Genomic DNA, 25206 nt, shown 5'->3' with positions numbered 1-25206 from the left:
GAAACCAGGCACTTCAAGGATGTTTGGTCTACATTTGGCAGCCACACTCCTATCATATGAATGGAAGGAACACAGTACCTAATTATCCTATAGGTGCAGGGAGGGGAGAGCTAGCAGGGAGCTGGGCCAAAGGCCATATATCAAATGTGATTGGGGCATCTCTGGCTAAAGACACTCTCCAGATGAGGTCAGGCAGAGAATAGGAGGCTCTGCTGTTGAGAGGGGGTCCTCCATCTAGTGCTGAGCTCAGAAAGGCTATCTGGACTGGGAGGACTGCAACCTCAAACCACAGGGTCCTTCTGACACAATATGAACCAGGTCTTCACTTCTCATAGATTCCAATTTTATGAGTGGAGTGGTTTTGACTGAAAAGGTCCTCCATAGACCCATGTATTTGAATTCTTGGTCCCCAGTTGCTGGTGTAAGTTGGGTAGTTTAGGAAGACTGACCTTGCTAGAGAAAATATGTCATTGTGGTGAGGTAGAGCTTTGAGATTTATAAGCCAGACAGCCATTTCTAGTTCATTCTCTGCTTCCTGCTTGTGGTTTAAGATGTGGGCTCTCAGCCTCCGACTTCTGATGCCATACCTCAGCTCTGCCATCGTAGACTCTTGGCCCATTGTGTTTCATCTCAGCAATAGAACAGTAACCACTATACTGAGTTCGTTCAGCCCTGGGCATGAAAACACATGCCTTTCATCCCAGCCCTTGGGAGGCAGAGGCAGGCAGATCTCTGTGAGTTCCAGGCCAACCCGTAGCTCAGGCCAGTTCAAGCTACATGGTGAAACCCTGTCTCAAACAATGAGTATGTTCACTTTATACCATTTACACCATGCCTGGCAGTGAGGTCAGAAACACCGAAAGCCAGCTGGGTGGTGGTGGTGCAAGCCTTTACTCCCAGCACTTGGGAGGCAGAGGTAGGTGAATCTCCATGGGTTTGAGGCCAGTGTGAACTACAGAGGGAGTTCCAGGACAGCCAGAGCTGTTATACAGAGAAATCCTGTCTAGAAAAAAACAAAACAAAACAAAAACAAAAAACTAAAATCACAGCCTGTTTGTTTTCTAACAGGAGACAGAAATGGTGTGGATTTGGACTGAAGAAGAGGTGGGGGAGGGGAAACCTTAATTAGAATATATTGTATGGAAAACATCTATTTTCATTAAAATAACAATATAAAACTAAAACAAAACAGAAGGGCCGGGGATGTGGCTCAGTTGGTAGAGTGCTGGCCTAGCACGTACAAGGTCCTGAGATCGATCTCCAGCACTGCACAACCTGGATGTGGTGGTGCACATCTGTAAAACCAGCACTTGTAAGTTCAAAGTCATCCTGTGGCTGCAGCCATGAGAGCCAGGGAAAAGAAAAACAGAAAATCGCCACAGGAGCAGAGCCATGTCCTCTACTATGCTTAAACTTGATCACATCTCCCTGGCAACCCACTCCTTGCTTCGCAGAGACTTTGAAGGAAAGACAGAGAGGCCACCAGGTGGTTTAGTCTCGGCCAAAGTGCTTATAAGAGACCTTGCTACATATCCCGAGAGACAAACCCCCCCCTTTCTGCCTCACCTGGACCATCTTAAGAATCCCATCTTAAGGTTTGAAAATAATCAAGAAATGGTGCTATCATGTATGTGAGACAAAGCAGCAAAATCCTCACATAAGAAACTTTCTTTAAATTTATTGTATTTTGCTTGGTCCTTACAAACGGGAGTTTGAGCTAGCCTGCTCATCCACATTCAAATTGTTTTCCTGCGATCTCGGTGTTTGGTGTCTTTGGTCAGAATCCCACAGCAACCCTTCGTGTCATAGCAAACTTGAGGTCAGCTTTGGCTACAAGGGATCTCGCTCAAAGACAGAGAACAGAGAGATATAGATAGATAGATAGATAGATAGATAGATAGATGGATAGACAGACAGACAGACAGATAGATAAAGATAGAGATAAGCAGACAGACAGATAGAAAATTCATTAACCTAATGAAGGCTCTCTCCTCAAACCACCAGTGATGAAAATCTTGGGACCAGAAGCTTGTAGGCATCTAACTCTTGTGCATTTGTCAATTTCCGGGTTGAGGTAGATTTAGGAAACCAATTACTGTGGATGATGACAGCTGACTGCTTTGGAACGTCACCCAAGAGCCACAGTTTGTGGGTGTTTTAACTTCATCCTGTTCCCTTGAAGGCCTTGCTGAATAAGTAAGGGATTCCATCACCCACTTCCTCCTGGGATGGGACTGGGTGGGAACAGAGGAGGGAACTGTGTTCCCAAGGGAGTATTCTCCGTGTGAGGTTAATTAATTGTGCATCATTGAGAAGAGCCAGTTCATACAGATCTTCATCCTGAGCCAGGGATGGAGCTGGGGGAGGGGTGGGGTGTGGAGCCTCTAGCTAGAGTCCTGGCCAAAGGTCCTTGGAAAAACTCACCGTTCCTTTGGCTGAAGCGTGTGTGTGTGTGTGTGTGTGTGTGTGTGTGTGTGTGTGTGATGCCAGAGAGAAGCAGCAGCAGGAGTGAGAACAGGGTCCCTGCCCGAAAGAGTGTAAAGACATGAGCAAGGCAGAGGCATAAACATTGCTCCTCACTCTGTAACCACAGCTACATCTGAGCTGTTGCAGGAGGAACAGTGGGAAACAGCAGGGGAAAAGAAATGCCTGGCTTCCCAGGAAGGTTAGTGGGGGGGAAGATACTTAAGATCAGTCTTGAATCAGGGAAAAAGAATTCTAACTCCAGAGGCGAGGGGCAGCAGAATTACAGGCAGAGGGAGCAGATGTGGTGAAAACATGACGGTGGATCCAGTTTGTGTGTGTATGCATGTGATGTGGCATGTGTGTGGTATGATATATATGGTACATGGTGTGTGTGTGTTGGGGAGGGGCGTATATGATGTATAGTGTATCTATACATACTGTGGACTGGGTGTGGTGTGAGTGTGGTGGAATCGTTCAAGGAATGCGAACCTATACAAAGGGCAGAGGGTGGGGCAGGTGGCAAGGGAGTGATGGTTAGGGGCTTGAAGGTAACCTTGTGGGTCTTAAAAGGCAGGGACAAGCTTGGACCCTGGACAATCACTCTGACAGAGGGAAGGATGGATGGGGGTGGGGTGGGGTGGGCAGAGAGACCTTCTGGCAATATCGGTTTCAGTGACAACCCAGCTCAACTTGCTTACCCAGAAAAAGATTCCCATGCTATGGCCCTTCAACAAGCAGGACTATTCCCCTAAATTCATCCCCGTTAGTCTTGACTGGTCACGGAAGTCTCATTGCTAAACTGTGCCCAATAATTCAGTACATCTGGGTGGGTGTAGAGTCTTCTGTAGTTCTAAAGATCCTAGGATACCACGGTTCTGGTCCACGGATCCCCTTTGAGTCACCAGCCAGTGTCTCATTTGTATGCTGGGGTCGGCTGGGTTCATGTTTTGTTTTGTTTTATATTGACATCTGCATCACTCCAGAGAGTCTGGTGTGATCGCTAATGGGTGCAGGTGCAGAGTGTAGCTTGTGTACTAGGAAGTTTTTCAATTAATTAGTTAATTAGCTAATTAACTAATTAATTTAATTAATGGTGCATGCATGCCTGTGGAGGTCAGAGGTCATCCTTAGGTGTCACCCCTCAGAATCCATCCCCATAGTTTTTGTTTTTAAATTTATATTTATATTTATGTGTATGGCTGTTTACGTATTTTGCAAGTGCACTATGCACATGCAGCGCCCATGGAAGCCAGAAGAAGGCATCAGATCCCCTGCAACTGGAGTTACAGACAAGTTGTGAGCCAACTTGGGAGTGCTGGAAATTGAGCCTGGGTTTTCCCCGGAAGAGAGGCAAGTGCGTTTCACTGCCTAGCCACATCTCCAGCCCATCCATCTTGTTTTTGAGATAGACTCTCTCACTGGGACCTGAGACTGGCCAGTTCGTCTAGGCTGGCTGGAGCGTGAGCCCCAGAATTCTTCTGTCTTCTCTCTAGCCTCCTAGTGCAGGGAAGTATATACCACCCTGCCTCGCTGCCTTCCTGCCTGCCTTTCTTCCTTTCTATAGGATATTTTAAAAGTGTCCCAGGTAAAGGAATATATATATATATATATATATATATATATATATATATTTTTTTTTTTTTTTTTTTTTTTTTTTTAATTTTCAATCTTGCTGCTCAGTAGTGGCACACCCACTTTAATCCCAGCAGTCAGGAGGATCTCTGTGAGTTGGAAGCCAGCCTGGTCTACAGAGCGAGTTCCAGTACGGCTAGGGCTGCTACACAGAGAAACCCTGTGTTAAAACAAAACAAAACAAAACAAAACAAAATAACAAGAAAACCAACCCAAACCAAGACCTCCCCAAAATATCAATCCTAGCTGCTACTTTAAATGCTACAAAAAAAAAAATTACAATAAAAATAACATCAAAGGGGGAGAAAAGGAGGAACAAATAGAAAAACCCCACTTTAAAAGGGGGTGATGGTGGTGGTGGTCGTTAGAACCTCTGACAGGAGGAGGCTGTGCCGAGTTGCTGTAGGGTTCTTCATGTTTAGAGTTCGTTTCTCTGCCTTTCTGCTTGGTGACTGGCAACAAACGGTGTGTCTGCAGCGGTGGCTGGACCACAGTCCAGCGTAGATCTAGAAGGCAAGCGGATCCATTTGCCGTGTAAGGTGGGCAGAGAATGGGGCCCCCTCCAGGGTCCAGGAAGGAGAGAAGCAGTTGCTTTGTCCTGGGATGGCGGCTAGTGCTCAGAATGAGAGTGACAACGTGAACTTCCTGTCCACTTTGCCTCCGGGTCCAGAGATCCCAGGCCCTGCCCCCACCCCCCTCCACCTCCCACACCACCTAACGATGGTAGCGTCATCTGTTTGTTCAATCATCTTGGAAGAGCAAAGAAAAAGCTGTTTGTCTTGGTTCTTAGGACTTACCCAGTAAACCTTCTCTCCTTGCCCTCAAGGTTTATTGTAGCAGAGATACTGGCTTTAAATTATCCCCCTTGAGAATGGCGCCAGCTACCTTCTCCCACGCTGTATTTTGCAATGAGCCTGGTTATTTCATACACGTTATTTTCTCCTCTGAGCCTTAAAATGCTAGCTAGCAGCCAGTGCAGAGCTGTACTGAGATGGTGAAAGGGAGTGAGTGCCCTTGGGTTGTCTGTGATGGGATAAGACATGTCCCCAGTGGGTCATCACACTGGCTCTTATCTTATGCTGTGAGAGCAAAAGTTGAGTGGGCTGGAAAGCCGGCTCAGCTGTGAAAGGCCAGGCTCACAATCAAAAATATAAGGAAAGGTTGGAGAAGCTGTTCCCCCCCCCCCCACCCCCCGGGTTGAAGACATTTTTTCCTATTCTTTTGATGGTTTTTCTTTTTCACTCCCCACTCCCTGCCTTGTATATGATGTGTGTACACACACACACACACACACACACACACACGCATACATATATATATGATATGACTCTGTGAACACAGGGATGGATGTTCAAGGCTAGCTGGCTTTGAGTTTCTGAGGATTGTATTGTCTTCACCTCCCATCTCACCATGGGAATGTTGAGATTGCAGACACTTGGCTTCACATGGGCACTGGGGATCTGAACTCGGGTCCTCATGCTTGTTCAACAAACACTTTACCCACTGAACCAGCTCTCCTGCTCTCCCCTGCCTCCTTTTTTTTTGAGACAGGGTTTCTCTGTGTAGCCATGGTTGTCCTGGAAATCTCTCTGTAGACCAGGCTGGCCTCAAACTCACAGAGATCCATCTGCCTCCCTGAGTGCTGGGATTACAGGTGTGTGCCACCGCACCCAGCTCTTTGGGGGAATCTTAGCACGAGTCAGAGAGGTCTGCTATTAGACATTCCACCTCGGTGGGACCATGAGTGTGTCACCTGTCCCCGCTACCTTGTGAGGCTGTGGAAACACACAAAAATCACTTGTCTAGGCAAGTGACTCCCAAGTGCTGACTTTAGTAGCCAGTTTACTTCTTTTCTCTTTTTTTCTTTTTTCTTTTGTCCTTGGTATTTTCGCAACCTTACCAATGTATTTAAAAGGCAGCTTGAATACAGAGCGTGTCGCTCACTGACAGCATTTGGGAATGTGTTCAGTGCAACTACTGTCAGGCAGGAAGGTGGGTCTCGTTGTTTTCTTTTCATATGTCCTTTATTGAATATAGTTTACAGGCCAGGAAGCGCACTGTCTTGCCGAGTATGAGTCAGTGAATTGTAGTCTACGCTTGGGCTTGTGTGCCCATCACGGTTGTCTAAGCACAAACTACTCTCATCGACTCTAAAGGAAGCGGTATTCATCCCAGGAGTCACTCTGCGTCCCTCCCATCTCTGACCCCTGCCAACACTGTAGACTTGTCACTTCTGGGCACTTTATGTAAGTAGAAGAACATGTTATGAGGCCACTTCTGAGCAGCTTTGCATCTAGCCCAGTGTCAGAGCTCACCTCTGTTGTAGCGTGTGTCCTTTTGGGCTCAGTACTTTTCCATTGTGTATAGATAATGGTGCTTTTGTTTATCAGTTAATCAACTTTGGGGTTTTTCTAGTTTTGGTCACTATGAATAATATTACTAGAAATATTTGAATACAGGTGTGTGTGTGTGTGTGTGTGTGTGTGTGTGTGTGTGTGTGTAGAACCTTCTTCAGGTTTCTTGAGCATGTATGTCCTGGGAGTGGAATTGTTCACTGAGGTGTATGACGTTATATGGGAGGGCTCCACGCTGTCAACACAACCATCTAACATTCCAAAACTGGACTATTTCTAGGACCTAGTTGAGTGCGGATCACTTCAGGGTTTGGGGCCTTTTTCTCCACTTGGACTTGCTTCTCATGCTTGAACACACTGCTCTCTCTAGAGGGAACACTGCTGCCCCGTGCCCCTTCACTCCCTTAGCCTGCTAGCCCTGCAGTGCTCATCTTGTTCCCTGCTGCTTCCTCCCGGAAGCTTGCCCCTCCCCCACCTGCTCCTTTGTGGATGGTTCAGCGTCTCCCTCTGTCTTCACTGAGTTATTTTCATGTCCTTTCTCTTTGTCACTTTACATGTCTGGGTGACTGATGTCACGTCTGCAGGGGAGTCATCCTTGCTGGCTTACTGTCCTGAGTACCTAAAGTAGTCTTGGAAATTAGGGGGCCCTCAGAAGGAATTTGCTACTAAGCAGTAAATGCTTGACACTGGCTTTGTAAAGACAGTCCTTTAGGTCAGCATGGGATATGGTTGTCAACAGCTGCGATGGCTCATTGTCATTGTCAATCCTTAACTGGATTTAGAATTACTCATGTGGCTGTGAGGCTGTTCCCAGGGGTTTTTAGCTGATCGTAGAAGACCCACCATGAACATGGGCCTCACCGTTCCTATGGACCAGGGTCTTGGACTGCAAAGGAGGAAGTGAATGGACCACTAACACTCATCTGTTTCCAGCAGGGTGGATGGACTCAGCTGCCTCATGCTCCTGCCAAGATGCCTCTTCAACTTCAGTGAAACCCCAAACACAAGCCCTTCTCTATGGCGGTTGCTAGGTAAATGATGACAACAAGGAAAAAGATCACGAAAACAGCACCCCACTTGAAACTAGGGTACTTAAGCAATGGGTATCAACTGTTTTGCAATTCTGGGAAGCTGTAACTACAAGGTTAAAGTATTGGCAAGACCGGGGCATTCCAGGGCCACGTGAAAAGGGTCTGTGTCACGTCTCTCTCCTTGGCTTCTAGGTGGCTGTTTTCCCTCCATTTCTTTACAACATGCCTGCTCGGTGCTCCTTTCTAGAACCACATTTCTACTTTGTGTAAAGGCAGTGGTTATGGGTTAGGCTTCACCCTGATGATGTTTTAACTGGGGTTACATCTTGAAAGACTGCCTCCAAACGGATTCTTGCTCTGAGGTACTGGATGTTAGTGGGCTAACACACATGGGGTTTGTGTGTGTGTCAGTGCGAAATTCAACTCGAGATGGTTAAAGCATCTTCCTTTAACGGCAACTGCAGTTCAAGGCTGAGAAGGGTAGAAAGTATTTGGGTGCCTTGTATGTTGTAAGGGGACCCCTGGCCAGTGAGCAATAGATTCACACCAATTTCCCTCACATAGAAGATGGCTGCTTCTCTCTAGATTTGAACGTTATCATTTACCTTTGCAGAATAATATAACTCTTGGAAAAACAGGGTTTTAAAAAAGGAAATAGGTGGAGTGGTGTCGCATGCCTGCAATCCCAACATGTTGGTGCGGGGGTGGTGGTGGGGGAACATAGGCAGGGTGATGCTACTGTGTGCTTTAGGCCTGACTAGAATTCACAGCCTGAGCTAAACAGTGAGACCCTGCGCCCCCCCCCCAACAAAACAGAGCACCTACCCCAAACTAAAAAACAAGCAAACAAGAGAGGGAATTTTTCCTCATTTCTTATCTCATCTGTGATTGTATTTGGGAAACACTTCAGACCTTTCTCAGATCTTTGCAGGATCCTAAGGTCTAAGGATATATAAAACACTGAGAAATTCTGCAGTAAGTGACGTCTTTAATTTTATTTAAACCTAGTGTTTCAGGAATGTGTTTTAAACCAAGGAGTCTCATCTATTTGGGGATAATAATTATAGATATACCGTATCACTTTTTTTAAAGTTTTAAATGAAAAGTGAGGTCTCGCTGTGTAGCCCAGGCTGGCCTCCAACATGCAATTTCTCTGCGTTTCTAGTGCCGAGATGTCAGGCATGCGCCACCACACCTGCCTGGGATATAGTTTATTAATTTACCATGTTTGGTCAGATGCGTTTGGGAGATAGTGGGAGTGTCCCTTGGCAGGGGAAGAGGTGACCACTTTAGTGACTCCCTTTCTTTCCCTGCCTTCTTATGCCACCCTTTCCATTTTTCTTGTACATTTATTTCTTCAGTGCTGAAGCCTGTAGTGTCTGGGTTTTCTCTGAATGGCCAAGGCGCTTACTGTGGCCACTATCCTGCAAGAGGCAATGTGGCTAGGTTGACTGAAGTGTTCGCAGGGGAAGTCACAGGACGTCTGTGAAGAAATTCTCCTCCTTCATCCTACGTCTGTTAGAACACTCAGAGCCAAACACAGCATCTTTTCTGAGTCTCTGCCTGCCTGAGCGATGACCTGTGTAACAGTCACATGTGTGTGCCTCAAGCTTTTCTCCGTTGGCCTTTCTTTCTTTTTTCTTTCTTTTAAAAGATTTATTTGTCAAGTATACAGTGTCTTGCCTGCATGTACACCTGCACACCAGAAGCAGGCACCAGATCTCATTGTAAATGGTTGTGAGCCACCATGTGGTTTGCTGGGAATTGAACTCAGGACCCTTGGAAGAACAGGCAGTGTTCTTAACCTCTGAGCCATTCTGATTTTAAAGCAGGAGATGTAAAAGGACAGCAGCAACAATAGGTTGCTAATTGTCTTCGCTGGGAACCCCACGGGAGTTTGTGAAAATGGCACCTAGACTTGTTCAAAGGCGTTTGCTCCTTTCACAATCATCCTCCCACTTGAGGACGAAGAGGCTTAGTGCTTGGGGAAACCCCCAGACAGACTTGCTGCAGCTTCCGGCAAATGGAGAGAGCACGTGAGCCACCACACCTCAGCATTCGAACTCATTACCATCTGCCACAGAACAACATGTGGGTTGACTGCTCCAAGGTAGCAATGGATGACACACAGGTTGAGGAATGGAGTAGCCTTCAGCCTCCTTTTATGTTAGTCCAGAATAGATGAGGTTTACTTGAAAGGACCCTGGGAAGACCATACTGGCCAGTAGAGGGTGGGTGGGGAGTTCTGGGGTGATTGTAATGTTGGGACAGAGGATTTTGTCCTAGGAAAAGGACTCTACAGTCCAGCCTGCTTCTTGATTTAGAAAGCTGCTAGCTTAGAAATGGATTGAGCTCTTGGGTAAGGGCTTCCCACCTTTTGATCTACCGTATTTTTCAGACTATAAGACACACCCAGTTTTTTAGAGCAGTAAAACAAGAAAAACAGTAAAGACAGCAATCAAACCATAAGGTACACCCTAATTTCTCCCCCACTTTTTTTGGGGAAAAAGTGTGTCTTATGGTCTGAAAAATAAGGTAAAAATCAACCCCAGGGTGTAGGGTCTGTGGCTGTGGTTATAGTTATTGAAACCACCTGCCGAAGGCCACGCACGGAAGGGCTCACATCTGGGCTTAATTGACCTGAACCACCCATCAGGCTGCCCAGCCCACGGGCATAGGAAGACTCTCGTAGCAGTTGCCTTTCATCTCTGCTGTAGTTGTGTTTGAGAGGGAGAGTGAGTGCAGAAAAGGAAACTGAGGCACAGAGCTGCTGAGCTCCTGTGGTGATTGGAATGGAAGAAGGGCTCTGTCCCGAAGCTCCTCCCAGTCCAGGTTCCTCGAAGACTCATGCTGCTTATTAAACGCTGCCATTCTCCAGCCTCAGCTGCTTCTTCAGTCTGAAGATGTGTGAGTCACGGCTTGAGGTGAGTGTGAAATAGCATCAGAACCCTATTCATTAGGGGGATCACATCATAAACCCCTTAGGGCGTTGCTGTGCTTTCTAAAGACAAGGCTTCCCATATGACCTTCCCACGACCAAAAATCCATCATCCTAGTTTGAGATGCAATTGTTCCCTGGCCTGTTTTCTTAATGTCTTTCCTTATGAAAAACAAACTTGATGTAACGAACCTTTGTCAAAACAATGAGTTGTCTAAATAGCATCACCCAGCTGTCACGGTGTGGTCACCTATGGGCTGAGTAAATATGCAAATGGTAGATGAAGAAAAACAGCAGTGGTTTGTGGGTGGGTGCTGGGCGTGGGAGAGAGCAGAGCGTTGCAGTTCATTGCATTAAGAGTCACTGATATGAAACAATAGTGCAAAATGTTTGTGGTGTGTGTGTGTGTGTGTGTACATGTGTGCACATGCACGGGAGCATGCACATGTGTGCTCACATGCATCTGTTGGTATGGGCACCCTTGCTAGCAAGTATGGGAGGTAGAGCTTTGCTGCTGGGTGCCTTTCTTTATCTCTGGCTGCCTTGTTTTTGGAGACAGGATCTCTCCCTGAAATTGGAGTTCACCATCTGGCTCGGCTAGCTTGTCAATGAGTCCCCAGGATACTCCCACCTCAGCCTCCCAGAAATAAGATTTTTAGGTACACAACAAATAGCACGACTGGCTCGTTGCGTGGGTTGGCGAGCATCCAAACTTGGATCCTCATGTTCACTACAGAACCATCCCTGCAGCCTCTGAATAGTTCAGACGGCTTGATAGTTAAGAGCTTACAAGTTCGATTCTCAGCACCCACATCAGGCAGCTCACAAGGGCTGTGATTCTGGCTACAGGGGATCCGATGCCTCTGGCCTCCTCCAGCACCTGCATGCAATAAGTATACCTCCTACAGAGGCAAATGTAGATGTGATTAAAAATAATAAAGATAAATCTTTAAAAGATTCTTTGTGAATGAACAGCTTTAAGGAAAATAGATAAAACAGCACACACACACACACACACACACACACACACACACACACACACACATACACACACAGAGAGAGAGAGATACAAATTTACTGACACTTTGTAGCCTGGGAAGGCCCTCACCTTGCTGTCAACTTCTTTTACCTGTACACACCAGAGCTTCTTTTAATGGCCTGGTATAATATCTGACCCTTGATTTAGGATCATCCTTTAAGCCTGTGCTCATGGATTGATAAAAATAAATGTTAAGAACATCCATTGCTACCTAAAGCACTCTACAACTTCAGTACAGTTCCTGGCACAATTCTAGTGGCGTTCCTCATATAAATGGAAAAATTTGTGCAGTTTGTTTGAAATCATTAAGCCCCTCCCTCAAGTAACCATACAATCTTTTTTTCTTGTAAGTTTATTTATTTATTTTCCCCCTTTAAGTTTTTCTTTATTTAAGTAATTTATTCAGATTACATCTCATTTGTTATCCCCTCACTTGTATCTTCCTGTTCCCCCTTCCTCCCTCTTTCATCCTATTCCCCTCCCCTAGGTCTGTGACAGAAGGGGACCTTGTCCCCCACTATAAGATCACAGCCTATCAGGTCTCTTCCTGGTAGTCTGCTTACTCTTCCTCTGAGTATCCCAGGTCTCCCCTTGGTCTCCCCACCAAGGGGAAGTGGTCAAATAGGGGGCACCAGAGTTCATGTCCAAGTCAGTTGCTGCTCTCCACAAAGTTGTGGGGAATGTGGTGTCCATTAGCTAGATCTGGATAGGGGTTCTAGGTTTACCGAATTCATTGTCCTTGGTTGGTACAGTAGTTTGAACTGACTCGCCTGGGTCCAGGTCCACCAACCTTAATGGTCTTCGTGTGGGTTTCTAGGACCCTCTGGATCCTTTTATTTCCCCAATTTTCCTTACCTCTCTCACCTAGAGTCCCAATAGGAAGTCCCTGCATCTATCCCAATTTCTGGCTAAGTGAAAACCTTCAGGGGACATCTCTGTTGGGCTAGCGTCCAATTATAAGTGAGCATATGCTATGTGTATCTTTCTGGGTCTGGGTTAACTCACTCAGGATGATCATTTCTAGTTCCATCCATTTGCCTGAAAACTTTAGAATTTCTTTGTTTTTAATAGCTAATAGCTGAGTAGTATTCCATAGTGTAAATGTACCACAGTTTCTTTATCCATTTTTTGACTGAGAGACATTTAGGCTATTTCCAGGTTCAGGCTATTACGAATAAGGCTGCTATGAACATGGTTGCGCATATGTCCTTGTTGTGTGGTGGAGCATCTTTTGGGTATATTCCAAGGAGTGGAATATCTGGGTCTTGAGGTAGCCCTATTTCCAGTTTTTTGACAAAGCACCATATTGATTTCCAAAGTGGTAACCATACAATCGTTTTTTTAAATTACTAAGTATTTTATTCTTTTTTTACATTATGATTTTTTTGTTAATTCATTCATATTACATCTCAATTGTTATCCCATCTCGTGTATCCTCCCATTCCTCCTCCCTCCCACTTTTACCCTATTCCCCTCCCCTATGGCTGTGACTGAGGGGGACCTCCTCCCCCTGACTATTATCCTAGGGTAGTAACCGTACAATCTTAAGCAAAAAGAGAAAGCTAGAAGCATTATACCACCTGCCTTTAAAATAAGCTCCAAAGTATACAATACACCATGCAGTAACCCATGTTGATAGTATCAATAGACACAAAACAGATTCATAGGCTAACAGTCTGTAGCAGAGGGCCCAGACGTAAACACATGTATCCGTAGCTTTTCACGGAAATATCAAGAACACACAATGGGAAAAGGATAGTTTCTTTAATAGATGGTTCTAAAACAAACTGGACATCCATGGTGGGGGGGGGGCCCTCACTCATCAGTTAAAAAAAGTCAACTCCAGGTGGACCACACGCCTAAGCATAATATTTAAACTATGAGGGCACTAGAAAACATTGGGGGCATGTGATAGCTCCTGGCAAAGACTTAAAAAAAAAATCCCCAAGGTGTGAGTGATTTAAGGGAAAAGTATGTAATAAGAGTTTCACTAAACTGAAGAGCTTCTGCTGGGTAAAGAGAAAAGCCTACAGTGTGGGAGAACGTATTTTCAAATGATACATGTGGCCAAAAGGTCTCTGAGAGAATGCTATGAATAACCACAAGGGGACCGAAACCGAACCTCAACCAGATCGCAGCACCTCACTCTAGTTAGAACTGCTCTTTTCAAAAGGACAAATGAGGAAAGATGCTTGTTAAAAAGGTGTAGAGGAGAGCTAGGTGTGGTGGCTCACGCCTTTAATCCCAGCATTTCAGGGGGCAGAGGCAGACATACCTGGTCTATGTGGTTCAGCAATCTCACTACTGGATGTAAAGGAAACGAAATCTTCATGTTTAAAGGCACCTCTGCACTCCTATCTTACTGAAAATTCACAATAGCCAAGATGTGAAACAACCCCAATATTGTCAACTGGAGAACCGTTAAAGGAAATACGATTTTTTTCTGTATATACATCACAATATATGAGTCAGCCTTAAACAGGAAGTCCTGTCATTTTTTTTTTTTTTTGGTAACTTGGATAATCTTGAAGAATGTTATATAAGACAGACAGACAGACACACACACACACACACACACACGGAATGATTATTATTGCACAGCCTTGTTCATGTGCAGGATCTCAATTATGTTTCCCTAATAGAATTGGAGTGCAGTAGTGGATATCAGAGGTCAGGAAGGGTAGAGGACAGGGTGAGATGGGGTGGCTAATGGGTGCAGTGGGACCGTTAGATAGAAGGATTGTCAGTACTGTATTGCAGACCGCAGTTAATGGCAGTATGCTGTGTATTTCATACAGCTCGAGGGGTGGACTCTGAGTGCCATCGGAACAGAGAGCCGCTATGCTGCTGCTTGCCGTCGTCACTTGGCTATAATGTGAACATGGATCAGAGCGTGAAGCTTCATCCCAGAAATATGTTAAAAATCCAGTGGGTCAGGTAGTTATGGGAGTTTATAATTGACGGACACTAAGTGATGGGTACCTGGGAGTTTATCTATACTTTTTAGAAATTTCCCATGTTAATTTTTTTTTTTTAAAGATATTGTTTCTCACAGCCCAAGAGCGCCATCTGTGGGTCAACAGTAAGAGCCACCTTTAGGAGAGGACTTTCAGAGCTCCAAAGCAATTGCTCCCTCAGTGACAAAAAGTGAGACACCAGGAAACTCAGTTACTTTAGAAAACTAACCCTTGGGCATCTGTCAAACCTCCTCTGCCTTGGGAAGCAGAGGCCGGGAATAATAAGAAAATGAGCTACTGACTGCTAGACTCAGAGCTGGCCGCTGTCAGTGCTCACTGCGTGCTAATGAATGAGGAACAAGCGGTTTTCTAGATAAAATGACAATTTTCCACCATGAGTCAGATGGAAAAACTTATGGGCCTTAGTTAAGCTTAACTCAGCCACATCTGTTGGTATGATTTAAAAAGTAAGACTTATTAATCTGCAGAAACAAACAGTACACATTAGATATTTTTTTGAAAGAACTCATCAAATAAACAATTTAGATGATTCTAAAAATGTCAGGGCTAGAAAGGTGGCTCCATGCTTTTGTATTTGTTGATTTTGGGGGTACTGTTTGCTTGCTTGCTGTGCTATCAATCATGAAAGCCAGAGTTCCTATCCCCACACATGACAAACAAAAACACTTGTGATTCTACCTCCGAGGGAACAGATACTTTCTACCAGCCTTCACCTCTGCACAGGCACACACACAAGACACATATACACACAGGCACACACACACAAGACACATATACACACAGGCACACACAAAAATAAATAGATTAATAAATATTTTTGTTTTGTTGTTTTTGTTTTTGTTTTTGTTTTTTGAGACAGGTTTCTCTGTGTAGCCTTGGCTGTCCTGGACTCACTTTATAGACCAGGCTGGCCTCAAACTCACGGAGATCCACCTGCCTCTGCTTCCCAAGTGCTGGGAATAAAGGCGTGCGCCACCACCACCTGGTAAATAAATACATTTTAAAAAGTTCCAACTATAACATCTAAGACTAGAAAGTAGTTCTGTGAAATTACCACCACACCACCATTATCTGTGTTCCCTTGGTTAACCCAGAATCTGCGGCTGTGAGGGTTTTCCAAAGCTCAGTGGCTTCGGGTTTTGACTTTCATTGCATTACCATCCCTCATATATTTGACCTTCTTCGGCCTGAGTAATATTTCTGCGGGTTGATCACTGTTTTAACCAGGAGAGGGAAATGACTGGCATTAAATGTCTGCTTTCTCCCTTTTCTGGTTTCACCCTCATAGATCTTCCTGTAACATTTGCACGTAGGTTAATTTCTAGGCTGGCCCTAAGTAAAGGTCGGCTGCTTAAACACCAGAACTGTATGTCCCCATAGTTCTAGAGGCTGGGCGTCTGACCTCAAGGGGCTTGGAGTCTGATCTTTTTTCTGCCGTCTTTCCTCCTGGCACTAGGATGACTCTCTCCGTGTGTCTTTATCTACTGTATCTTCATCCACTGGGATTGGGCCCTCCCACCAGGGCCTCGTCTGATCTTACCATCTTAAATGCCACATTCTGAGGTTCTGATGGTGGGATAGAGGACACAATTTATCCCTTGTTATTTTTCCACTTTTTTTTTTTTTTTTTTTGTCCACGATGAAGCCAAAATGTGTAGTCTTGCAATAGCTCTCCCAAAGCTCTCAATTTCTGGACTTAGGTCTGTTCTTGTCACCTGCCCACATGGCAGGCTAGTATACTGTCACCCTCTCTTCATGACAGGACACATTTGTCCTGTGTGGTGGTTTGAATAATAATGACCCTCATAGGCCCATGTATTTGAATGCTTGGTCTCCAATTGGCAGAACTGTTTGGGAAGGATTAGGAGGTGTGGCCTTGTTGGAAGAGGTGTGTCACTAAAGGTGGGCTTTGAGTTGTCTCTTTCTCCCTTCCTCTTGGTTGTAGATTGGGATGTAAGCTTGGAAATACTGCTCTAGTGTCATGCTTGCCTGCCTGCCTGCTGCCATGTTCCTTGCTATGACAGCCATGGCCTCTACTACCCTCTGGAACCATTAAATTAAATGCTTTCTTTTATCAGTTACCTTGGTCATGATGTCTCTTCACAGCAACAGAAAAACAATGAGGACCCCTGACTCCAATGTCTTTTTTTTTTCCCCTCGAGACAGGGTTTCTCTTGGCTGTCCTGGACTCACTTTGTAGAACAGGCTGGCCTCCAACTCGAAGTGCTAGGATTAAAGGCGTGTGCCATCATGCCTGGCTTTTTGCCACCATGCCCGGCTGACTCCGACTTCTTGACTGAGCTGAACAACCCTCCCTCAGCTCACCTGCTCTTTGCTGTTTTTTTTTTTTTTAGAACAACAAGTAATTTCTACTTCTTTTTATTCCCATATCAAAACTCATTTTACCCTATTGTACTTAATTCAGTAATAGGTGAAGGTTTTGACTGCTCAGTCCTCTGGAGAAAATGACACAGACCATTACAAACTCAGCGGTGGGTGATTTTGCCCGCCCCCCCCATCCTTGAGTCCCCATTAGTAGCTGGTGTTTCAGGACTTTTGAGCCTTATTTTCTCCTTTCGACCTGTGTACAGTCATTCTCAAGCTGTCCCCTCCTTCCCTGAGTTCTCACCGTCACTTGGTCTTCCTTTCCTCTGTTCTTCGGGAAGCTGTCTGCAGTTGATCGCATCCTTAGGTTTGAAGGCCCCACATTCAGCAGACCAGCAGTTGTGACTCACCATGCATCCAAACCCCTCCCACATGGCAATTTACAGTAGTGGGGAACCCCACGTAGGTGCAACCCATCTCATTATTGATGCGCTTGGGACAAGAAATGTTTTATTACCGCCAGTCATACTATGAATCATGAAGCTTCCTGTTCAAGATGGCTGATGTTGCAGAGATATTTACCTGTGCTCTTACCCAACTCCTTTAGAGTGAAAAAGTATAAAAACTGAGTGTGATAATGGCATATTTCCATTTCCATGTACTATAATGATGTTTAATAAGTCATAATAAGCCTGGGAGATAAGTAGTAGTGTCTACATGTTAAATCAGGAGCCCAGGACCCAGAAAGCAAACCCAGCTGGCCTAGTCTCTTTCGGTAGAAGAGCTAGTATGTCAACCTGGTGCCAGAGTTGCCTCATCTAGTGTTGGGGTTTCTTGAGATAATTTTGTTGTGCAAGTCCAATCATCTAATCAGGTAGGCTTGGTTTCTAATTACCTTGAGTTGTTTCTATGGTGGAAACTATTTCACATCACATTGAATATCCAGGTCTGCTCTCATCTGGATTCATCCCCATCTGTCATGTAGGAGGCAGCTGAGTGGACTGTCCCATTCTAGAACACTGGCTCTCCCCAGATGCCTGGACTCGCCAGTGTGTCTGCATGGTGCCAGGGGCACATTGAGCTGGCTGCTCCTAATCACATTCAGTACTGGGAAAGCATCCAAACAATCAAGGGTTTACTTTTAATACCATACACACGCACGCACGTGTGCGTGCACACACGCACACTCATGTGCACACATACACACATATGGGTTTTGCAGAGTGGATTAAATCCAGAGCCTTGCACATGTCAGACAAGCAGTCTACCACTGAACTACACATCCAGCCATTAACTATTTTGTAAAGAAATTTTTCATCTTCTTGGAATCTAGTTGAAAGCGATGCCGGGTGTGCCATTTCTAAAGCTGAGACGCCTCAACAGACAAGGCAAGTGTTTATGGAGACTTTGCTTTTGTTCTTGAGTTGAAAAAGAGTTGATAGCATGGTTCTCGATATGGATAACCATGACTTTAGGTCACCTAATTAAAATTCAAGACTCAAGAGCAATTATGTAGAGGGGGAACACACCTGGTTCATGGGTTTTCTGACATCATTACACAGGTGTATAAGGACAAAGGTCTGTTTAGGAGAAAACGGAACTTGAGTTTACACTGGCCAAAGATAAACCACTTACCATTGTAAGTAGTAGATATAAGAGATGGTTCTGTGAATCAATTTAAATAGGTCCAAACAAATGAGAGCCCAGTGCCTAAATCTGAGACATTGAAAGCTGTCAGGGAGGGTACCCTGCACCTCACGTCTAAAAGACATGACTAAGCTGACAGTTAAAGTGATGATATTTTTTTTCTTATTTGTCCTATGTTTTTTTGTGTGGAATATTTCTTACATGCTTATATCTTTATTATAGTTTATTTGTTATCTTAGTACATGGACATAATCCTTGCTACTCTTTCATTGCATTCTCTCAAGGTCTTGTTCTCTGGATATGCACAGACATATTAAACATGTGCATGCATTATGTGGTGATACCGCACACATACACACACACACATACACATAGACACACACACATACACATAGACACACACATATACACATAGACACACACACATATACATAGACACACAAACACACAGACATACCCCTGTGTATGTTCAGAACTACATTATAAGGTGTCTCCTTCACACATACTTGTTTATTTTCATGACAACCAGTAGACATACATTAGATGGTGCTGTTCTCAAAGACAGTTTCTAAGTGCACAGGTTACTGTAAAAGATGAACCTAATGTGAATACTAAATTCCTGTTACAAATATTACCTACATATCAGGTTTGCCAGGTTCCTCTGGTATATTTGGATTTATGTTGGCAGATGCATGGCCTGTTTAAGCACAGAGAGAGCATCTAAGTCTGGGAGGTGACTTGGATAAACAGATGAGTAGAGCTGGTGTAGGACAAGGCCTCTGGTTTCCTCACACAGCTTAGCTCTAGGTCCTTTATAAAGTGTCTCAAGTTGGGGCAGGAGTCAGGAAAAAAGCCTTTTAGCCACTCTCTCTGTGTGTGGTTAGTTAGTCTTCCCAAGCTGCAGTGGGGGGTGGGACGTCACATGAACACTGCTTACCCCCGTTTCTCTCTGGAGGCATCTTCAGGTGACTGGAAACCTGCATTTTAATATTCAGTCTCTGTCTGTCCTGCCTCCCTTGAGCCTCTTCAGCATTGCCACTTGAAATTTCTCATTATCCGTGGTGGGTCAGAAGTGCTTATTGGAACAGGACATGGGGACAAGAAAAGACACAGTAACCGAAAACAGCGGCCATGCGAAAGTCACGCTGAAAGCTGTTCCCGTGGTTCAGACAAGTGGGTGCGTTGTTTGTGAAGAATTTTAAAAACAATAGATGAAAACTCACTGGGCTTTTTGTTGCCATCGCACACCAGCGGTTCTAAACATCTGTAGCAGTCCCTTCTCTACTCCTCAGCTGACCATTTCTGGCCTCTCTCCCAGTGGGAACACCGCTGGGGACCACGGGGCTCTGTGCACAGTGAAGGTAGCAGCAGCTTGGTGTACCAGTTCCCCCTGGCTGAGAGCATCAGCATACCGCAGGCCTGCTGTCCACGGGGACAAAGCCCCTCTATGGCTTTTTACCTTAAATCGATCAACATTAAATGATGTCAACATTCACATCGTACTGTAAGAGGTTCTTATCTTTTTTCTTCTGTGTTAGTAGTGACCACCAGGTAGAACAGGGCAGACATAGAATAATTCTGCCGTTCGAGAAGAATTCCTTTAGTGTTTGTTGCTTTAGAGTCTGCTAACAGTAGTTTCATTAACACACACACACACACACACACACACACACACACACACACACACACACTGGCATTTTTGCTCAGCTATGTCATATATATGAAAAGCACTATGTATGTGTAATGTATAATGATATTTTTGAGAATTAATAGTGGCGAAACCAATCTTAAGTACATAATATCTACTCGTAGAAGTCTGAGAGATACATTCGCTTACGTGTTACTGAGTGGCCACTCTGCCAGGTAATAGCTGAGGGCTGGAGGCTGCAAAATAAGTCGCCAGACACCAGCCTTGGCTTCTAGGTGTTCATTAGCCAGTGGAGGGAACGGATCAGGAAACAGACACCATAGTGCTGTGTGACAGGTATAATTACGGAAGTGTGTTTAAAGCGTGGAGCCAGTGCAAAGGAGGCTTAATAGGCTGTTTCTACCCGGAAGGTGGCAGTTGGCATTTGAAATACGCGCTGGGAAAGGCGGATGATTTAACAAGGGTCAGTCCATCTCAGGCCACTGTGAAAAGGAACATGTAAGGCTGTTACCAGCACTGAGGAAAAGAGCTGAGCTGTGGCCCCCGCTGCCTCCTGCTCTAATGGTCCCTAAACATGAAGATGAGTGAGGCTGGCGGCATCAGGAACGCCAAGCTGAGGTAGTGTCGCAGAACCTGCATTTCTTCACAAGTCACGATTTGGCAAAGATCCGCATTTGGTAACAAGGAACGGTACCAGGGATTTTCGGATCAAAACTTGAAAAAAATAAGGATGTGTTTTGTGACCTGGAGATCACGGCATGAGATTGCGGGGAGTTGGAGGAGAGGCCATATGTGACAACACTTTAGGCGGAAAAAGTGAAGAAGCCTGTTGGATCTCGTGGTGACAAATTTCATTTTAGGCAAATGCTTGTGGTTTTGCCCCAGTTATTAAGCCGGGCGTGGTGGCACACGCCTTTAATCCCAGCGCCCGGGAGGCAGAGGCAGGCGGATTGCTGTGAGTTCAAGGCCAGCCTGGTCTATAAAGTGAGTCTAGGACAGCCAAGGCGACACAGAGAAACCCTGTCTCGAACCCCCCCCCCCCAAATAAAATAAAATAAAGCGGTGGATTGACTGGAGCCCTAGAGAGAAGTGCTGTGTTAAACTCTTATCTACCTTCAGCACACAAGGAACGCATTTACTCAGTACTCGTTGCCTATACTCATTATGTTGGTTTTTAAAATTTGGCAAACCTGATCAGCACTTCTTGGGGCTGGAGTATGGCTCAGATGTTAAGGGAACGTCCTGCCCTTGCACAGGACCCAAGTTCAATTCCCAGCACCCCATGTGTTGGCTCACAGCAGCCTGTAACTTCAGCTTCAGGTCATTAATATCCTCTGGCTTCTTCAAGTGCTGTGCTCACACTAAACACACAGACTGACAGACATGGATGCTCATAATTAATAAATAAACTCAGAAAGCAGGCAGGTTAGGAGCTGGTTAGGAGTGGAGAGTCCCCAACAGGTTCCCACTGTGCCACACTGTCCCAGGTGTCTCTTACAAGACTGGATCCAATGTACATTGTTCCAGAATTACTTTTTTTTTTTTTTAAAGATCAAAATAGAGGAAGAAGTCAGTAGAATACTTCTTGGAACTGTCTTTTTCAGAGGAAGATAATTAGTCTGGACAGTAAATATTAGTTTTGACTTTCAGGGAAATTTGCCCTCCAAGCCAATGGCAAATGGATCCCTGAAATGAGTCATTCTATGTGGAGAGTGGCTGACCACATTAAGAATGCTGAGGAAAAGAATTGCTTGGGTTTTAAGATTAATTTAATTTGCAACGTGTGTTTAGTGGCGACAATCTGTTTAGTTCTGCAAACCGGGGCAAGGGTAGGGCTTGTCTAGCTGTAGCTTTGAACGGAATGCTCAACAGAGACTGAGTGGAAATCAGTCTTTATTGTCACCAAGATTCTCTCAAAGACCCTTTTCAAGTTCCCCAGGAATGTTTCCCACTGAGCTGAAGAGGCAGCTCAGCGCCTTGTTCACCTTCGTGGATCTGCCTCCTCCCTCCCCCACCTGCCCTCCGTGCCAAATGACCAAAAGAAGACCCTTGCTTTGAAGGATCTTCATGAGAGGGCCTCCTCATGGCTATGGAAGGCCAGCAGGCTGGGGTTGACGATCCAGAAGAAGGCACCGAGGGGTTCTGCACTTCTTGGAAAAGAGACGGTTCGCTGCAGCAGTTAGTGAGTGAGGTATTTTGATCCTCTGGGCTTCCTTATGTTTGATCTTGATTGGCCCTATAGCTCAATTCAATTTACTGGTTGGTTGAGTCTTACATAAATAATGTTTGGATCTTACTAGTAGCTAGCAAAGGGCTTGTGGGAAGACAAGAAGTCATCAAGAGGGTTGTAAAGAGGAATGGACCACACAGGGCCCCGCAGGACCTTCCTGGGAGGGAGGGCTGATGGCAAGGCTCAGGATACGAGCCTCAGGAGAGGGCAAAAAGTCAGAATGCCCCCGGCAAATGCTAAGAATCTCCCTAAATATAGCCACTGCTGCCATGATGAGAGAATTCTGACTTCCTCATTCGCCAGGGAATGGTGGAGCTGAGTGTTTTCCTTCTGACAGGATAGCAACTCTCTGCTTAGCCCCAGGAAGTAAACACATCACTTCCGACTAGGCCGGTTAACCCCAGAGGCTTTGTATACACAGAACTGATCTTTCTGGGTTGACAGCAGTCTTGAGGTTTGAATAGAGCAGATATCCTCCTGCGGCCGGAGCAGTGGCTGGAGCCTGAGGCGGAGGCTAGACCAGCGAAGTTCAGGCAATCTTAGAAGGAAGCACAGTACACAGAGGATGGAGGGGCTGTGGTTGCCAGGGAGTAGGAAACCGGCGCCTGGAGACATGTGTTTTCAAAGCATCACCTTTGAGTCACTTCCTTCAACCTCCTTTGCAGAGGGACCATCTGACTCACGATGGAGAAACCCCATGTTGTTCAAGCGTGTGGTCAACAGCAACGGCAGAGGCCACCGGCTCTGCTTGGCAGCCGCCTGTCCAGGCTGTGTGCTTTCTGTTTCCACTTTAAAGAAATGCTAACATCAGAGCAGAGCGAATGTCTTCACAGTGCTGTGTATGGCTCTAAGGAAGCTTATTAGGAAGTGGTCCGAGTGTGGCCTGTGGACCACTACCAGCAGCAGCAGCAGCAGCAGCACCTCGATAACTGTGAGAGATGCTGTACTTAGGTAGAACACAAGCTGTGCTACCTCCTCCCTCCTCCTCCTCCTCCTCCTCCTCCTCTTCCTCCTTCTCCTCCTCTCCCCTTACCACCGCCACCATTATCACTACCACTGCTCCCTCCACCACCAGCACCACCACCACAACAACAAGCTTCCCCCATAGGTTTATAATTCTACCGCCCCCAAGAGCCCGCAAATAAACAGTTTGGGAAATTTTTGGAAGCATGTCTCCCCACTCACTTGAAGAACCACTTGGAAAATGGAACAAATTCAGTGTTCCCTCTCTTCGTCCACTGTAGTAGCATATAATGTAAAAAATGAAAAGAAGCATTCTTGCTTCTCCTGGACCCTGGACCCTGCCTTCTCTGAGAAAGGGTATGTACCTCTGGCTGGCCTACAGTTCACTATGTACCCTGGGTAGTCCTAAAACTCACAGAGATCATATGATACCATGCAAGGCTTCTGTTTAGGTGGGTTTTTTGTTTTGTTTTGTTTTGTTGTTGTTTTGAAATAGTCTTGATGTGTAGCCCAGGCTGCCCTTGGCCCTGCCTCTGCCGCCCAATTACGCTAGAATTTCAGGTGTGTGCCAGCAGGCCTGTTACACTAGAGAAACTATAGTCAATTGTGCAGATACAGGAGACACACAAACACCAAGGCTTTAACTGCCAGAGGTGGTGGCATACTCCTGCAATCCTAGTACTGGGGGGGCGGGGGCGGGGGGAGGGCGCGATGAGGCAGGAGGATTCCATGCTTTGAGCCAGCCTGAGCTACACAGTGAGACCTCGCTTCAAAGAGATTCTTCTAGAATGCACAGACGGTCCCGCTGAATTTCTAGAACGGGAGACGAGAACATACTGAGCGGGCACAAGCCTCCCTGACCTCATCTGTCTGTCAGTGATGGCGACCCTCCCGCCTGAAGGCAAGGCTCTCCTAGTGGACCAGCTGTTGACTTCTTCCGTGCTCTTGCGTCTTCTGCCTTGAGCAGCTGCCGTGTTCTCGCCTTCCATCACCATTATCTGGCGTCTTTCTTTTGAGTGGGTGGCCAGTGTGTTACTGTTTCTGCCAGAGCCAGGCCAAGGTGTTCCCCGTGGCCCTTCCCAGCTCTGCTGGCTGCGTGGAATCGCACCTGCATCTCCGCGCGCCTCCGGACTCCCCTTTTGCTGAAGACTGCCCAACTCAGTTGAATTAAGTAGAATTGGGTAGAGTTACTGGACTGATCAAACAAAAGTATAGAAAGCCCAATTGAATGTGAATTTCTGATAAATAATTCATATTTTTACAGCTTAGTGAATCCCATTTTCAAAAATTAGCATTTATTTGGAGTTCAAATTTAGCTGATCTCTTATCATTTCCTTTTCCTTGTTTGTTTGCTTGCTTGCTTGTTTTGTCTTTCTGGGACAGGGTCTTACTGCCTAGCCCAGGCTGCCCTTGAGCTCCTGATCCGCCTGCCTTAGTCTCCTGAGTGCTGACATTACAGGTGAGTGCTACCAGGCCGGGCAGGTGTCTGGCAGTCTGGCTGGAACGGTTACTCTTAGGAACAGGCGTTCTTACCCAATTGTCTCATTTAGGAAATAGTCAGTTGTTTGTTGTTTCTTCCATATGAGTATGTGTATGTGTGGGTATGTCTGCTCACATGCACATGGGTATGTCGGATGGGGACTGTACATGCACATGCGTGCTTCTGCTCATGGAGACAGAAGGCTTACACCAGGTGACTTCCTCAGTTCCTCTCCATCTTACTCACTGAGGCACAGCCTCTCACCTGAGCCCAGAGTGCACACACGTGACTAGTCTACCTAGCCAGCTCACCCCAGGGCACCCCAGTCGCCACCTTCCGAGCATCAGAATTATATAGGACTGTCCCTGTGCCCATAGGGCGTGTGTTTTTACCCATCTGAACTCTGATCCTCATGCTTGCACGACAGGTGCTTTAACCACTGAGCCATCTCCACAGCCCTGAGTTTCCTTCAGAA

At 45.8% G+C, this 25206-nt stretch overlaps 1 long non-coding RNA gene across 1 annotated transcript in view; it reads left to right on the top strand.

Annotated features, from left to right (window-relative positions):
- The window catches only part of LOC311581872, a 45921-nt gene extending 22719 nt beyond the window's left edge, over window positions 1–23202 (top strand). The window contains exons 2-3 of the long non-coding RNA XR_014773907.1: window positions 7386–7483; window positions 22954–23202. This is a non-coding gene — a long non-coding RNA (uncharacterized lncRNA). The remainder of the gene's footprint in view (window positions 1–7385; window positions 7484–22953) is intronic.
- Window positions 23203–25206: the final 2004 nt, after the last annotated feature.

This window comes from Acomys minous, assembly GCF_964271855.1.
Source record: "Acomys minous genome assembly, chromosome: 13".
NCBI classification, from domain to species: domain Eukaryota; kingdom Metazoa; phylum Chordata; class Mammalia; order Rodentia; family Muridae; genus Acomys; species Acomys minous.
Note: the sequence above shows the minus strand (reverse complement) of the source record. Positions and strands in the feature narration are given on the sequence as shown.